Source organism: Pipistrellus kuhlii, unplaced genomic scaffold (assembly GCF_014108245.1).
Source record: "Pipistrellus kuhlii isolate mPipKuh1 unplaced genomic scaffold, mPipKuh1.p scaffold_m20_p_3, whole genome shotgun sequence".
Taxonomy (NCBI): domain Eukaryota; kingdom Metazoa; phylum Chordata; class Mammalia; order Chiroptera; family Vespertilionidae; genus Pipistrellus; species Pipistrellus kuhlii.
Window position 1 is genome coordinate 100,070,692 of NW_023425529.1, and position 18,840 is coordinate 100,089,531.

Sequence of the window (18,840 nt, forward strand, 5' to 3'; positions counted from 1 at the left end):
TAGTTAATTTCTAGTTTACATGCTACTGTAGTTTAAGGTGACCAGACAACCCGCTTTTGGCGGGACAGTCCCGATTTTTAACAATTTGTCCCAAATCCGGCGGCGTTTTAAAAAAGTCCCGATGCATGAGAGAGAGTGGGGGGGGGGGGGGGAGGGAAGGGGATGGGGATTGGTAAGGTATGTACACATATAATACCTTAATAAAAAAAATGAGAAAAAGAAAAAAGTCCCGATGCTCATAGTTTGAGTATGTAGACATTTACAATTGTTATATCTTCTTCTTGGATTGATCCCTTTCTAATTGTGTAATATTTTTCTTTTTGTTCTTTGATTTGAGTCTCTTTTGTCTTGTATGAGCACTGCTATATCTAACTTTCTTTTCATTTCCATTTTCATGGAATGTCTTTTTCTATCTCTTCACTGTCAATCTGTATGTGTCTTTCAGTTCTAAGTCAGCTTTTCATAAGCAATACATAGATGGGTCATGTTTTTTTTTTTAATCCATTGTCTTTTTATTGAAGCATTTACATTAAATATACATTAAAATAATTATTCATAATTATGTATTTATTACCATGTTGTTAATTTTTTTGGTTGTTTTTTCAGTTTATCTCTGTTCCTTTCTTTTCTTGACCTTTTGCCTTGTGGTTTGCTGGTTTGTTTAGTTCCTTTCTTTTTTTCTTTTGTGTATCTTTTTCAGGTGTTTGGTTTGTGGTTACTATGTGGTTCATGTATATGACTCTATATCTTTTACTGTCTATTTTATACTGAAAGGTATCTAATTTTGAATGTATTCACAACATATTTATTTTCTTACGGTTCTGAAGACCAGAGGTTTGAAAGCAATCTCAGTAGGTTAAAGTCAAAGTGTCAACAGGGCTGTGTCCTCTGCAGCTTAAGTATGTGTTTCTTGCCTCTTCCAGTTACTAGAGGCTGCTGGTGCTCCTTGACTGGTGGTGACATTGATCACTTTGGTCTCAGTTGCAACAGTTGCATCACCTTTTACTCATCTATATCAAATTTCCCCTTGCTTCACTCTTATAAGAACACTTGTGATTACATTTAGCGTGCACTCAGATAATCCAGGTTAAATTCTCTATTCCCAAATCCTACTTTATCACATCTTCAAAATCTCTTTTGCAATCTGAGGTAACAGCCACAGGTTGCAAATACTAGGACATGGGTTTCTTTGGGTGTCGTTACTCAGCCCAACTTAAAAACTGATGAGAACAAACAGTTCCTTCACATCTGAGAGTGTAGCAGCAGAATGCAGAGGGCTGACATCTGCTGGGACCTGGGCTGGATGACTTATCTGAGACTGGGGAGATGTGGGAGAAGGAGACAATGAAACCTAAAGAGAAATTTGCTAGAGATATAAAAGAATTAGCAGTCACAATGTTAGAGGATAATAGGAGAGTGTTGGGAAGGTCAGAGGAGGGAGATTCTAAAAGGGAGAGATCAACATCATTAGGCACCATGGAGAGGACAATGATGGACAGAAAAATGCGCTCTGCTTTGATTGTCAGAGGTCAATAACTTTGTCAGAGCAGGGGGAATAGCAAGGTTGAGGGGAGGAGGACAGTTTACAGAGGTCTGATATGAGAACATGATCTGAGGATGTAAAGACACAGACATGGATTATTCTTAGGATCTTTGTTATAATGGAAAATAGGAGCAAAAGCACAGTCTGGGGACAGAATGAAGGACCCGAGATTGTTAGGAAAGAAGACAAAACCAAAGCCTGTAAGAAAATAGCCAGTCTTCAGCCCTCTCAGCTAACAAAAATTTTGATGCACAAGCTTTGGTTCTGAATTATTCTATCCTAACTGTTGAGATATTCTACTCTCTTCTATGCTTACAAACTTAGAACCATGTGCTGAGAGGTCACCATGACCAAGACACTTCTGAGGATTTTCAGGTCTTTGTGTGGTTTCTCTGCACAGGCCAAGATACTAGGAAATTATGAGCATTTGTAAGCATGGCCACTCAAAGATGAGTCCTTTTTGTTGAACAAAAGAGTTAGTGAATCAGGTAAAAGTTACTTTAAGAGTAAAAGCACATGGCATGCTTCTATATGGAGAAAACACCTTTTATTCTTCTTCCAAACATTTTTTTATTCTTCCATTTTCCAAGGGCATAGCAGATGTTTGAAAGATAATAGGATTTCTCTCAATAAGAAGAAATTACAATAATTTGATCTTGAATTCCTGGGTTTAGCTTTCATTGTGTCTTTTAAAAATTGAAACAACTCTCTCATTTTTTAGTTTTATATTTGTTTCTTTCCCCTTCTCTAGGTTTATCTCTCCTGTCCTAGGAGAGCTCATTCATTGATTGTGATCATCTGTATTATATCTCACCTCTGCTACTTCTTTGTCCTCCAATCTCTTCAAGCCAACCCCTCCCACCTCCAACCCCTTTGCTGTTCTCTGTCAACCTCATTCTGATAGGGAGAAGATGCTCCCTCAATATCTGTAGGAGCCTTCTGAGCACGAGCCCAAGACAATTCTGGAGCCCCCAGAGACCCTGCCTCTATTGGGAGGGAAGCTCTGGACTAGTCCCTGCTGACACCCAACACAGACAGAGAAATCCCTACTTGCAGAGGCTGCAGAATCCCAGAAACACATTTGGCTCTGTCTTTGTGAAAGAAAATGATACTTCTGCAGGCAGGTGGTACTATTTTAGGGAACATTTTTATGTGCAATTTAGAGTGCACATTCTACACACAGCTCAGACAGAAATAATCAATTTAATGTGTGTCTGCACTGTCATGTGGCCCAGCTTTAGGTGAGAGCAGATTTACACACTGAAATCAAAAGGAAATAGTAGGAGCGTCTTCTCCTGCATTCCAGGACAGTAAACGGTCAGGCAATGGAGGGCCGCCAGCCCAGCTCTCTGCTCTTTTTATTCTTTCCCAGAAAATGCTTGAATTTGGAAGAAAATTAGTTTCCAAGGTGCTTGAGTGCATCTGTTATACATAAATTTTTATTAATGGGGACACGTAAACAAGGCTAAGTAAACAGATGCCTAGCAGCAAGGGAGAAGTATTCTCAGTGTCAGAGAGTTTTTCTTAAAATGAAATGTAAGGAAGTTTATAAGAATTCTTGAGTGGATTCTTCAGGTCAAGACAATATCCTGTTTCTTTAATGTCTGCTACAGAAGATGGTCAAACCAAAGAGCTTAATTTCTGTGGCCTTGGGCATATTCATTATTTGTTGTTGTTAAAGGAAAAGGGGCTTGTTTTCTAAGGGAAAGAGTGGTAGAGGAACAACAGGAAAATAATGGACTAAGGTTCACAGCATATTTTGTATAAAGTTTAACATTCAAATTAATGAATTATATTGTGGATTTTTTTAAGTAAAAACTCCATTGAAAGTGTACCCAAGTGAACATGTCAAGAAATAGACCTTCCCTAGGTCGAATTGCAGTGAGGATCTACATGCAGGGTCATATTCAAAATATGCATGGTTCACCCTTTGGCTTTCCAAGGTAATGAGTCAATACTGACTTTGCAAAAGCAGCTGTGTTGAGTCTGCAAGTCCCCTGGGCCACAGCCTTCAGAGTTGGAGAGAAGAAACTTTGAGATTAAAGGGCAACATTTTCCCTCTGAAATGGAATAATTGTGATATGGGATTTTTTTTAAGTTTTAAAGAAAAACAATGTTCTTCCTGCTGGGATGAATTTATTCTGGAGGTCTGAGTTAGGAGGTGCAGCTTGGCTCTCAGCACACGTGTTCTCACTTATCAAGGGGCTGTGGTCAGTGTGAAGGGGGAAATACTTAGGGTGAAAGGATTCAAGGGGATCAAATTATTTTTTCATTTGTCTCAGAAGGAAAGAAAAAGAGAGGAAATAAAAGAGAGAAGGAAAATCATTTCATTATGTGGTGATCAAATGCAAACTGGGGTACAAAGCTCGTGGCAACTTGATTTTTCAGAGCTCACCCTGGGGTGCCCTAAACTGCCCAGGAGCAGGATGTGACTGTAGAATTGGAAAACAGCAGGAGCACAAAAACAGAAGTTGCATGGATGTCTTCACTTGTCATCTCTTGCATGACCTCTTGGTTACCATCCTTCCTTGCTCCACCTGGATCAATAGGTTCGAGGGGAAAGAGAAAAAGAAAAAGTGTTAAATTGAACATTTACCACATGCTAGGCATTTTAGATGCATCCCCCCCAATATTTCTGTAAGTATTATTTTTCCTAGTCTAGAGGTAAGCAAGAAGTTTAAAATGCCCTGTGGGTCTTGTTAAATGTGCCACATGTAGAAACAGAGCAGGGCCTTTCCACAATCAGAACCCCTCTCCGTTAGTTATACCAGACTGCCTTTCCATCAGGGGTCCTTGTCCTGTGAGTGATAAGTTTGATTATCTCATTAGCTTCACAGGTAAAGGGCCACAAGATCTCCCTCCATAGCTTAAATCCTATTAAACAAAGAAACCAATTGATGGGGTGAATGTACTCAAAGGGCAGGAATGAGAACAATACATTCAGACTTCTTTGGGAAAAAGAAACTGTGCCCTTCTCTAACTGTGTGGTAAGGCAGAATGGGGCAGTCTTAGGGGAAGAGTATATTCATCAGCCATAGTGATTGATGAGAGGCCCCATCAGCTGTGTTGGTTGCACTGTGACGACACTTTATATCAACGCCCATCAGCTGACTTGCCAGCTCTGGAGCACACCTGCAGTACTTTGGGCCCTGAAGCTATTCAATCCTCCTGTCCTTTCCCTCTATCTTTGTCATAGGTATAGTGTCTTTATATAAAGAACTGAGTCCCATACCCTCCACCAGTCTTTCTCTCAGATTCTCCCCCAGAGCTCGGGACCCATGGATTTCTGTTGGCTATCATGATATTCCACAATTCCTCAGGTGGTGCACTGGGTCAGAGAGTTATGTGTTCTTACCTCAGGTTCCCCAGAGCTGTGGGAAAAGTGAGAACTATCTAAGAGCTGAGGCCTCTGCATTGTTTGAAATGTAAGTTCTCTACTCTTCTTTGAAGTTTAAATGTGGCCAGTTTGGCTCAGTGAATAAAGTGTCAGCCCGAAGACTAAAGGTTCCCAGGTTCTATTTAGTCAAGGGCATGTACTTCTGTTGCAGGCTTGATCCTGCCCCTAGTCCCTGGTCAAGGCTCTTGTGGAAGGCAAACCAATGTTTATCTCTCTCACATTGATGTTTCTCTCCCACCCCTCCCCCTTCCTTCCATTCTCTCTCTCTCTCTCTCTCTCTCTCTCTCTCTCTCTCTCTCTCTCTCTAAAAAAAAAAAAAAAAAAAAAAAAAAAAAAGTGGACCTATTGTTTTCTCCTGATAATAATAAAGAGGGTTAGGAGGGAGAAAGACAGATGGAGAAAAAAATAAGAAGAGAGCAGGCAGCTGTCATATCAAAACTGTCTCCAAAGGGGGGTATACTTAATTCTGTGATTGCCACAGTGTGGGCTTCTCTGTTTGCGGGAGTGAGGCCAGACACCAGGAAACCTCTTCCTCAGGAGCAAACACCTTGAAGGCCAATTCCAGCCTCTGCCAAGAAGCCAGCTCTAGATTTTGAAAAGAATTCAAGTGTCCTAAAATGTGATCACTAAGGGACAGGGGAAACAAGACCCTCAGTGGGCAGACTGGGCCTATGGTCCTTTCTGATAAATGGGAGCCCATCTCAGGGCTCTTGTCACAAGTGCAATTTCCCTGTGCCTCCTGCTTAGCCTAGGCAGAGGAAGGTGACCTCTGTTGATAGACGTGATATAGTCAGGAGGCGTCATTGATCTATAACAAATGACTCTGAGTACTGGCTTGTTTGTTCTAGAACCTGCCCTCACAATAGCAGAAATCAATGTTTGGAGAGAGAGGTGAACTGAGACCTGACAGCTGGAAGCCTAACTTAGATGCATGTCACCACCAGTTAGTCTGGGCAGCACCCAGGCCATGCAGTCAGGTCAGGGTGACTCCTGCAGTCTGACTCACAGAAACAGACAAAACAGTCCACCTCTGTTCAGAGACAGACACTCCTCCAAGGATGACAAGAGTATGTGCATCACCTGAGGACACCATGGGCCCAGAGAGGTGGAGCTGCCCCAGTTGCAGAAAGAATAAGATGCAATGTGACACAGGGACCCCGAATCAGAATAAAAGTCCTTTCCTTGAAGCTCAATGCTAAATGGTGATGGGGAGCAGAGATGATTTCAGGAGTCCAACAAATATGAGCCAAATATCTAATATATGCCAGGCTTCAAGTTAGAGGATCCAGGAAGACAGAATCTTCCAAAGGCTGGCAGGTATCAGTGTGGGGCGAGAAAGGGCAAAGCAGACTTTGTTAAAAAGGAACTTAAATAAGGTCTAAAATGAGGAGTGAGGAAGGAGAGTGAGGATGAAGGGCATTGTGGAGAGAGGAACCAGGATGGGGTGTGGGGGAGAGAGGAGTATGAAGAGGTAGACTCTTGTAGACTAAATATGTCAAATTAATTTCTGGACCTTCAAGGAGGTGGTGATTTTTATCATGTTTTCAGGAGATAGAAGAGAAACGCTGTGAAGAGAGGCTGTATTCGTTTTCTGGGGTGGCCACAACCAAGTACCGCACACTAGGTGGCTTAAATGGTAGAAATATGTAGTTGCACAGTTCTGGAAGCAGAAGTTTGACATCTAGACAGCAGCAGGGTTGATTTCTTCTAGGTTCATGAGAGATAACCTGTCCCTTGCCTCTCTCCTACCTGCTGTAATTTCATGGTTTACTGATAATCTTTGACATTCCTTGTAGAAACATCACCCTGATCTCTGTGTTCATTTGCACAAGAAATTCCACATTTGCTTTTGTGTCCAAATTTCCCCATTTTATAAGAAACCAATGATATTGACCTCATCTTAATTTAATTACCTCTGTAAACACTCTATTTCCAAATAAGATCACTTGCTAAGGTACAAGGAATCAGGACCACAAGATATCCTGAGGGAACACAATTCAGCCCCCAAACAGGAACACTACAGAGTATAGGGATAAGGTGAGGGAAGTCTTTTAGAATCACACAGAAGGTCATGAGTCTCCAGATGGTTTTTACAACTTGCTCTGAGAAGTTAAGGAGGCAGAAACTAAGCAATGCCATTGGTGCTAGAGTAAGAAGCCTCTTATTCTTATGTTGAAGCCAGTGAGCAAATAATTGACCTTAAACTGGTGTTATGAAAAAGGCTTTCTTCAGTAATGTATTGATTTGCTAGGGATGCCCTAACAAAACTACAAACTGGGTGACTTAACAGAAATTTATTTTCTCTCAGGTCAAGAGAGTGGAAATCTAAGATCAAGGTGCCAACAGGGCTGGTTTCTCCTGAAGCATCTCTCCCTGGCTTGCAGATGGCCAACTTTTCATTGTGTCATTGCAAAGTCTTCCATCTGTGCGTTTGAAGCATACATCTTATATAAAAACTGCTGTTTGAAACTGTAACCCTGCTATTTTGGCTTCTGTAAATGCTTGCTTGCTTAAATAATAAGGAAAATAAAACTACTCCCATTTCAGAGAGGCCATAAACCTTCCCCCAAAGGATTTATCAGTGTTGGCACCAGGCCAGGCCTTTGGTTGAGGTCTCAAGGCCCCAGCACATAGGGCTCTTTAAGAACTTGTAAAGGGGGCTAGAAACACCCCATATTTGGGAGACAAAGAAGGTAAAAACATATAAACAGGGAAAGTTCCTCCATGTTGGGACCCAGAATTTGAGAGGCATTTTCCTCTATGATCATGGGTGATAATAATAATAATAATAATAATAATAATAATAATAAATGTAACTCCATCTCTCTAAGGGTTGCTTGGTTCTTCTGCAACATGTTCATACCCCTGCTTCTATCCTTATTTTTATAAGGATACTAGTCCCATTGGATTAGGGCCCACCTTAATAGCCTCATTTTAACTCAGTCTCTTCTTTAAAGACCTTATCTTTAAATATGGTTAATTCTTAGATACTGGGGATTGATGCTTCAACATGTGAATTTGAGAAGGGGACACATTTCAATCTAGCTCTAGAGGGAGTCACTGTACTGATTTAATAAGAAATAAACTAGTAGTTTTAGGTTGGTCTTTAACATGAGCAGATAAATGGCTTTTCTCCTGGCTCTTTGAGGTCCCCGTCCTAATATCTCCCCTTCCCATGTGTGGAATTCCCTTCCTCACAGTTCTCCCATCTACCCCAGAGTCCATAAAGGCAGCTCTGAGAAGGCTGTTATATTTCCCGTGTGTGTGTGTGTGTGTGTGTGTGTGTGTGTGTTTGTGTGTGTGTTTGTGTGTGTGTGTGCAGTAGCTGCCGTCTATATTCCTTCTTGCTTTATTTTCGGTTTTAATTCTTTGTTTTCTCACATTTTCCCTTTAAACATAGCCTGTTTTATATCTCTTTTTCTAATGTTTGTTTCTAACCCCCTCTGTTCCTCTTCTATGTAATTTTAAAGTGAAAACACATGGCTGCAAACCCAGGTCTCTCCATTTACTCAGCTGCACCTACTTATTCAATTTAAACTGAAAGCCTAGTTTACAAACTTGCAAAAATAAGTGCTGGGCCAATGTGGAGAACTGTATAAACACAGGTCTAATTTCATGTCTACTTGTTTCATTTCTCTATATATATTTTGCAAATGAGCTTACTAGAATAAAAGCTAGAACACGCACATGTGCACACACATGCATGCACACACACACACACACATTTTCCCTGGAAGTTCCTCCTTGATTTCTAACTTTGTAACAAAATAAACAAATCTTGAACAGAAAATGAGAGTTTTTTTAAAGAGAAGGTTTCCAGCAAATTGTCAGTTAACATTTGTGACATCATTCCACACAATATCAATTTTAAAGAGCTTTGGGACAGATTGTTTGATTATTAGGTAAATGACTGAGTGATTCTGCTTTCTCTCCATGAAAGACATATACAAACCAATAGTTGATCTAACTGTTAATCTTCATCCTTTTACACTTTTGGAAGTAAAAGGAGGGAAATAGGGCAAATAACATAATTGCTGACAGTCCAGCTTTTCATATTTTAAACAAGGGAACCAAAATGGGATAATTAACTAGCCCTTAACAACTTTGGAAATAAATTCAAGTTACTTTATCATAAAATAATAAATATATTGTAGTCATAGAAGTTCCTTAAATGACCCCACTATTACACCATTTTGATTAGACTTTTTGGTGATATGTAGAATAATCAAAATGATAATATATTAGTTTTCTTCCATTTGTAGAGCTCAGAATTATACATTTTCATTCAGTATCTTATATGATCCTCACAAAAAGAAATAAAAGCTTGCTCAATATTATTTTAGCAGATAAGTAGTAGAAGTTTCAAAATCATGCTTCGTAAAGGATAGGAACAAGAAACAGCACCAGAGCCTGCCACTCCCCTCCAGCATGCAGAGAGAAAAGGTCGTGTGGGGAGACAGCAAGAAGGTAGCTGCTATGAGCCAGGAAGAAAGTTATCATCAGAATCCAACCCTAACATCTCCTTGATGTTAAACAGCTTCCAGACTGTGAGACAATATACATTTGTTATTTAAGGCCCCTCCCGCCTGGTGTTCTATTTTCTTGGCCTGGGGTTACTTCCCAAGTTTTATTCCACCTATGGAATCAAACTCTTGCCCTTAATAGTGCCATATATTTCTCTATATGCAGAGGCTTCTATGACAAAATCTAGAGAATTGATTGAGTTTAGGACTTTCTACAAGCAATGAAACATTAGATAATTGGACCTACACTTAGAAATAAAAAACATACTGTATAATAAAAGACTAATATGCAAATAGACTGAATGGCAGAACAACCAAACAACTGGTTCTATGATGTGCGCTGACCACCAGGGGGCACATGCGAGCATGGTGGGAGTTGGCAGCAGGCAGCAGAGTGTGGAACATGGTGGGCATCGGCCACGGCAGGATGTTTAATTGTTAGGGTTTATTTTCACAATGTCATATTATCAACATTATTTATAAGGAGATTTTTCTCCTTGCTATATTTTTATTAAATATTTGAAATTGGCTTTTCATTATTTCTGTCTCAGCGAACCTCAAGAGTTCCTGTTATTGGACTCATCCTGCTTTACCTCACTGGCTCTTCAGCACAAAAAGCAATTCCTGATTGGGGTCCATCAGGAAACAGATCCCCTATTTGAGCCAAAAACTTTTTTCTGGAATATCATTTTAACATCACTCCAGCTGCAGGCATTCAGGGGTGTTTTTTTTAAGTCTTTGTGTCCCTGTTCTTCTCCGGGCCACCCCCTGGACAAAGTCCAGAAAGACAGCTATTCATTATCAATCCTTACTGGTTTCCAAACAGCTGTGGAAAATGTAAGCCCAAACTCCCAGTGGTTAGTTATTAGCACTTTCCTTTCCAAGGTCCTCCAAGTCTCTCCCTTTGTATAAACGTGTATCAGGCCTCTGGTTCTTGGTTTGGTAACAACCAGAAATAGAAACAAGCCTAAGCAGGTTGGAGGTAACACATCAAGTACAACACGCAGGAATCTTCTAGTGAGTTTATTACATTTAAATTGTTGTGTTTTTTTTGTTTGTTTGTTTTGTTTTGTTTTTTTGTTTTTGTTTTTTTGCCTAAGAAAAATGTATAATGTACACTAGATGGTAAAGAGAAGCCTGGACTTATATTTTTTCAACTAATAAACAAGGTGGAATTAGGGATACAGTGGGTTGGGGCATAGTTTTAATATTGGAGGCTGTGGCAAGAGTGATTCCCATGGACAAATCTGAAGGGTTAGATCCAGGACACCTGTTTAATCTGGGGCCTGGGCACCTCCCCTCATCTGATAAGCCACTTTAAACTGAACAAAGTCTTTAGAGAAGAAAATTGTATTAAAACGTTTACTGACTCTATTTCTGTTTTATTTTTCTTAATCTGAAACAAAAACATCTTGATATTTTTGTAGGCACAGAAGAGGGTAGCTACAAGCCCATGGGAGAGTAAGGGATTAGGGCTTCTCCTGCCTCCAGGTAGGGAATGGTTCCTGCAGATGAGGCAGGAAGAAATGCCTGGTTCTTGCCACCTGTGGGTCTGAGTCTCCTTTATTAGCCTCTCTTGTATAGCAGACTACACAAGGACCCTAGAGTGTTTTATCACTGTTATGGGCTGAATTCTGCACCAAACCCTACACCTTGCCTTAAATTTGTATTGAAGTCCTAATCCCTAGTCCCTAAATATGTGACTGTATTTGGAATTAGGACCCTTAAAGAGGTAATGAAGGTCAAATGAGGTCATAAGGGTGGGCCCTAATCCAATATGACCGGTGTTCTCATAAAAAGAGGAGATAAGGATATAGGGAAGAAGATGTGAAGATACAGGGAGAAAATGGTCATGCCAGAATTGGTGGTGCTGGGGGGCATGCTGCTGATGCTCAGGATGGTGGGCTTACTCCCAAGCCCACTGATCTGCATGGTAATGATGATGGTGGTCTGCTGAGGTCACCAGCTTCAAGATATTCCAGACTAGCAGAGAAAAATAATAGAGGAATGGGACTACATTAAATTTAAAAGCTACTGCACAGCCAAAGAAACCATCAACAAAATGAAAAGGGATCCAACTCTATTGGAAAACTTATTTGCCAATGATGCATCTGATAAGGGGTCAATTTCCAAAATATATAAAGAACTTAGACAACTTAACAAAAGGAAAACAAGCAATCCAATTACAAATGGGAAAAGGACTTAAATAGACACTTCTTCAAAGAGGACATACAGATGGCCAAGAGACATTTTGAAAATGCTCAAAATCACTAATCATAAAAGAGATACAAATTAAAATGACAATAAGGTATCACCCCACACCTGTCAGAATGGCTACCATCAACCAATCAACAAATGACAAGTGCTGGCCAGAATGTAGAGAAAAGGAAACTCTCGTGCACTGCTGGTGGGAATGCAGACTGGTGTATGGAAAACAGTGTGGAGTTGCCTCAAAAAGTTAAAAATTGGAGGTGCCACCTGACCCAGAGATTCCACTTCTAGAAATGTATCCTAAGGATTCCAAAACACCAATCATATAGAATATGAGCATCCCTACATTAATAACTGTTATTTACCATATGTAAGATCTGGAAAGTGCCCATCAGTAGATGAGTGGATAAAAAAGCTGTGGTACATTTACACCATGGAATAGTATCCTATCTAATAAAAGGGCAATATGCAAATTAACCTTCACTCCACTCCACCCACAAGTCACACCCACCAGCCATGCCAACTATCCAATCAGAGCAAGTATGCAAATTAAGATGGTTGCAGACACAGAGAAAGCAGGAGGGAGGCTTGGGTTTCCCAGGTGATGGAGCAAGCCAAGCTTTCTGAACACCCTGGCTGGCTCAGGCCTCCGCTTAAGGCTACAAAGTTTTAATTATAGAAGGTAAATCCTCAGCTTCCCCTCAGTGAGCAGAAGGCTTGGCTCCACTCCAGGTTACAAAGTTTCAATTGTAGGAGGTAAATAAACCCCAGATACCAGGGTCTCCATTTAGGTTGCCAGAAGGTGTGCCCAGCCTGCAAACCACCACAGGCCCCTAGACCAGACCACCCCATATTGCAAGGGAACCCCCACCCTGATCCAGAACACCCTTCAGGGCAAACCAGCTGGACCCCACCTATGTACCAGGCCTCTATCCTATCTAATAAAAGAGTAATATGCAGATTGACCATCATTCCAACACACAATATGACTGCCCCCATGTGGTCAAAGATCCTGCCCCCATGTAGACACAAGATGGCCACCACAAGATGGCCATCGAGGAGGGCAGTTGGGAGGGACCAGGTCAGCAGAGGAGGGAAGTTGGGGGCAAGCAGGCTGGCAGGGGAGTGGTTATGGGGTAATCAGGCTGGCAGGCAGAAGTAGTTAGGGGCAATCAGAAAGGCATGCAGGTGAGCAGTTGGGAGCCAGCAGTCCTGAATTGTGATAGGAATGTTCAACTGCCTGTTAGGTCTGAACCCACCAGGATCCCACTTCTAGAAATGTATCCCACCAGGATCGGGCCTAAATAGGCAGTCAGACATCTCTTAAGGGGTCCCAGATTAGAGAGGGTGCAGGCTGGACTGAAAGACAGCCCCTGTGCATGAATTTTGAGCACCAGGCCTGTAGTCCTATATTATAAAATACTAATGTGCAAATCCACTGAACAGTGGAACAACCAGTGCTATGATGCACACTGACCACCAGGGGCTAGATGCTCAATGTAGGAGTTGCCCCCTGGTCATCAGTACACTTCCAGAGAAGGATCACTGCTTAGCCAGAAAGCAGGCTCAGGGCTGGCTAGTGCAGCAGCAGTGGCAGGAGCCTCTCCCACTTCTTGGGCAGCCACTAAGGAGCAGTGAGCCAAGAGGTAAGGAGAAGCAAGCAGGGGGGTAGTAAGGAGCGAGGGGTCCTGGATTGTGAGAGGGCACAAGCTGGCCTGAGGGACCCCCCGCCCCCGAGTGCACAAATTTCATGTACCGAGCCTCTAGTACAGCTATAAAAAAGAAGAATCTCTTACCATTTGAACCTCTTACCCATAATACTCATATGTAGAGAGTATTATGGTAAGTGAAATAAGCTAGTGAAAGAAAGACATGTATCACATGATCTCACTCATATATGGAATCTAGTGATCAAAATTAACTGATGAATAAAATAGATTCAGAGATATGGAAGCATGGAACAGACTGACAAATCTCAAAGGGGAGAGGCGGTGGTGGAAAGAGATGAACCAAAGGAATTATACACATACTAGGGGCCCAGTGTGTGAATTTGTGCACCTTGAAAGAAACTGGGTTGCAAGGCTGCAGTAGGCACAAGGGAAGGCCTCAGCTCAACCTCCAAGCTCACGCCTGGCCCCTCCCACCATGGCCCCCAGTTCCCTGTCTGCCTAAGCCCCACTCCCACTGCTCCCACACACTGATGGCACCAACCCTGCTCTCATCCACTGAAGGAGCAGATTGATTGGGGCTGGCACAAGCTGGGTCAAGCTGCTACCCTGATTGCCTCTCAGGAGCAGAAGGAGGTGAAGAAGCCCCCAGGGGTAATAAGGGAAGGCAGCCACTGCTCACACCAGCTGACAGCACCTTGCAATCAGGACTGGCAGCAGGTGCAAGCGGTGGCTCCAACACAGGCTATAGGTGCAGGTGGGGCCATCGCCAGCAGTGGGTGCGAGAGGCAGCTGCCAGCCCCTATTTCCCCTCAGGATCAGGGGGAGGTGGAGAAGCCCTGAGGGGCAATTGGGGCTGGCAGCTGCCACTCGCACCTGCTGATGACACCAAGCAATCGGGGCAAGCACTGGGCACCAGCAGTGGATGCAAGCAGCGGCACCAGGTGCAAGTGCAGCAGGTGTAAGTGCCAGGGGGACCGCAGCATGCGGGAGCGAAGAATTCTCAGTGACCACCAGAGGCTCGTTCTGAGTACAGCGCCCAGCACCCGGCCTTGGTCTGTGCCCCCGCTCACCTGCTCCACCATCCCGCCACAGCCCACACCCACCATGTTCCGCACAGGCCCCCAGTGGTCACGTGTCTTAATGATCGGTTGTTCGTTTGTTCGGTTGTTTGTTTGTTCGGTTGTTCCGGTTGTTCTGCTGTTTGTCTATTTGCATATTAGCCTTTTATTATATAGGATATGCATAACCCATGGACACAGACAATAATGTGATGAAGGCCTGGGCTGGGGGGTTTAGGGTGGAAGATGTAAAAGTGGGAAAAAGGAAGATATCGGTAATATGTTTAACAACAAAGAATATATACACCCTTTTGTTCATAGCAGCATTATTTACAATATCCAATATCTGGAAGCAGCCCAAGTATCCATCAGTAGAAGCCCTCAATTAATATTTTTGCAGCCCAACCAATATAACAGTATGTAAGAAACTTTTTAATAAAAATTTCATAATTTAGCCAAAACCGGTTTAGCTCAGTGTTAGAGCGTCGGTCTGCGGACTGAAAGGTCCCAGGTTCGATTCCAGTCAAGGGCATGTACCCTGGTTGCAGGCACATCCCCGGTAGGGGGTGTGCAAGAGGCAGCTGGTCGATGTTTCTCTCTCATTGATGTTTCTAGCTCTCTCTCTCCCTTCCTCTCTGTAAAAATATCAATAAAATATATATATAAAAAAAAGATTTGGAGAAAATATAATCATGTAAAAAATTTTTATAACTTAATTTTTACACTATCCTGTTAGACATAATCTTATCTAATAAAATAATATGCAAATTAACCATCACCTTACGATAAAGATGGCAGCGCCAACAGCCAATAAGGAGGGAATATCCAAATTGACACAATAAAGATGGCAGAGCCGGCCAGAGCCATGGAGCCATCTGGAGTGGGTGAGAGGCTTGGCTACTTTTGGTCACCCCAGCTGGCTCCATGGCCACTGCCCAGACAAAGCCATAGTGGCAGGACCAAGGCAGAGGTGGTTAGGGGTGATCAGGCCAGGAAGGGAGGGTAGTTGGGGGTGATCAGGCTGGTGGTGGAGTAAGTTGGAGGTGAGCAGACTGGCGGGGGGGGGGGGGGCAGTTGGGAGTAAGCAGGCCAGCAGGAGGATGTCAGTTGGGGCCAAGCAGGCCAGCAAGGGAGGGGAGGCAGTAGGGGGCGAGCAGGCCAGTAATGAGGGCAGTAGGTGGCGAGCAGGCAGACAAGGGGGGAAGTTGAGGGCAATCAGGCCAGTGGGGGGTGGGGGAAATGGGGGTGAGCAGGCTGGCAGGAAGAGTGAAAAACTGGCAATGGGTCATCCCCCAAGAGGTCCCCATTGGAGAGAGTGCAGGCTGGACTGAGGGACACCCCCTCCCCGTGCACAAATTTTGTGCACCGTGCCACTAGTTATTAATAACAAGCTACAACATTCGCTAATGACTAATTACTACAGTTGTGTTGTATTCGTTTCCTTTATGCACCTTATGTGCTGTCACACCATTTCTCTTGAATATTTTAGCAGCTGATTGCCAAGTCATTAGTTTTGTACTGACTTATTTGGTGTGTATGATAGGAAATATTTCACTTTAGGAGAATAAGAAAAAAAGGTTTATTTGCATTACAGTTATTAATTTGTGCAGTTATTCAGTATCTGGTAAGTTAATGTTCAAGAAAAAATGTTAATTTTTATTAAAATGTTCTATTATTTTATGTTAATGATTACTTATTTATTTCAGCCCTTGAAAAGTCATTGAGGAGGCAGGTTCCTGAGGACTGACTTGCCTGTGACTCCAGACTTGGTGCTGTTTCCTCAACTAATAAACCCTTACTTTCTTGACTGCAAACTCTTGTTTAGTTTTGATTGTGTTTTTATTTTATAAAACTATTTTATATTTATAAAATATTTATATTTATAAATTATATATTTATAAATATTTATATTTATATTTATTTTATATTTAACTCAGGGCCCAGTGCACCAATTCATGCACCTTCAAAGGTACTGTGGGCCGTGAGGCTGTGGTAGGCACAGGAGTGGGTCTTGGCCCATCTTCTGCACCCCTGCCAGGTCTCTCCCACCATGGCCCCCGTCCCCTGCCTGCTGGCAGCCCTGCTCCCACTGCTGCCACTCCCACAGGCCCCGCTCCCACCCTCTGACAGCACGGAGCTATTGGGCCCAGCACCAGCAGTGGATGAAAGCTGAGCCACTGCTGACAGAGGGTGCGGCAGCTGCTATCCCGATTGCCCCTCAGGAGCAGGGGGCGATAGAGAAGCCCTCAGAGGTGATTGGGGCCAACAGCTGCTGCTCACACCCTCTGATGGCGCTGAGTGATCAGGACTGCCATGGCAACAGATGTGAGTGGAAGCTCTGGTTCTGGCTGCGGGTGCCAGCAGGGGCAGCGCTGGCAGGAGGTGCAAGTAGGGCTGGCACCAGCAGCAGGTGCAAGCACTGGGCTAGACCATGGTACACAGGAGTGAAGATTTTTTCAGTAACCACCAGAGGCTCGACCTGAAGACAATGATGGGCACCCTGCCTTGGACTGGTGCCCCTGCTCACCAGCTCCACTATCCCGCCACAGCCAATGCCCGCCACGTTCCACACATGCCCCCTGGTGGTCAGCGCACGTCATAGTGACCAGTAGGTCAGCCTCTTCAATTGTTCCAGTTGTTTTGCCATTCAGTTTATTTGCATACTAGCCTTTTATTATATAGGATGTTGAGAGTATTACAAATGTCCCCATCTTATGTACCTTCCCCTTCATCACAAAATTCTCATCCTGTGCCAGGCCTTCATCTTATATGCATATACATTTTTTGGTTAATCTCTTCCTGTTCCCCTTCCCCTATTCCCTTCATTATGAGATTTATCAAATTGTTCCATGTTTCTGTGACTCTGGTTCTATTTTATTCATCAGTTTATTGTGTTAATTAGATTCCATATATAAGGGAGATCATGTGATACTTGTGTTTCTCTGACTTATTTTGCTGAGCATAATCATCTCGAGGATCCTTCATGCTGTGTCAAAGGGTAATAAACCATCTTTTTTAGAGCTGCATAGTATTCCATTGTGCAAATGTACCACATATTTTTTTAGGAACATGTCCATTTCATCCACGTTGTCCAGCGTGTTGGCATATAGCTGTTCATATGATTTGCTTACAATTCTTTGTATTTCTGTGGTGTCGGTTGTTAACTTCATCTCTTTTGTTTCTAATTTTATTTGGTTCCTCTCTGTTTCTAGGTTCATAAATCTTGTTTATATTTTCAAATAACCAGCTCTTGGTTTCATTGATCTCTATGCCATGTATTTCTGCTCTTATCTTCATTACTAGAAACCTGGTGCATGAAATTCATGGGGGGGAGGAGGGGGCGGGGAGGGCATGCCTCAGCCCAGCCTGCACATGCCAAACTGGGACCATTTGAGGGATGTCCAACCGCCTGTTTAGGCCTGGTCCCACCAGGATCGGGTCTAAATGGATTGTTGGACATCCCTCTCACAATCCAGGTCTATTGGCTCCCAACAGCTTGCCTGTCTCTGCCTGATTGCCCCTAATCGCTTCTGCCTGCCAGCCTGATCACCCCCTAATCACTCCCCTGCAAGCTTGATCAACGCCTAATTGCTCCCCTGCTGGCCCAATGGCCCCTAACTGCCCTCCCCTATTGGCCTGGTTACCCCTAACTGCCCTTCCCTGCTAGTATGGTCACCCCTAACTGCTTTCCCTACTTGCCTGATCGCCCACAACTGCCCTCCCCTGCAGACCTGGTCTCCCCCCTCTTCATCTGCCCTAACTTCCTGGCCTGGTCTCCCCCAACTATGCTCTTCTGCTGGTCCAGTCATACCTAACTGCCCTTCCTGCTTGCCTGATTGCCCACAACTGCCCTCCCCTGCAGGCCTGGTCTCCCTCATCTACCCCGCCCCCTGCAGGCTTGGGTCCCCCCCAACTTCCCTTCCTTCCTGGCCTGGTCTCCCCTCAACTTCCCACAACTGTCCTCCCCTGCAGCCATCTTGTGGTGGCCGTTGTGTCCACATGGGTGCAGCCATCTTTGACCACATGGGGGCAGCCACCTGGTGTCTTGGAGTCAATTTGCATATTACTCTTCTATTAGAAAGGATGTCCTTTCTTCCACTTACTCTGGGCTTTTTAAAAATTGTTCTTCTAATTCTTTAAGTTGTAGTGTTAGATAGTTTATTATAAATATGTCTTGTTTTTTGAGGTAGGCCTATAGTACTATCAACTTGCTTCTCAGGACTGCTTTCACTGTATCCTATAGATTTTGGGTTGTTGTGTATTCATTTCCATTTATTTCCAGGAAGTCTTTAATTTCTTTCTTGATCTCATTGGTGACCCAGTCATTGTTTAATAACATGCTATTTAGCCTTCATGTGCTTAAATTTCTTTGAGTGTTTTTATTGTACTTGATTTCTAGTTTTATGCCATTGTGATCCAAAAAGATTCTTATATTATT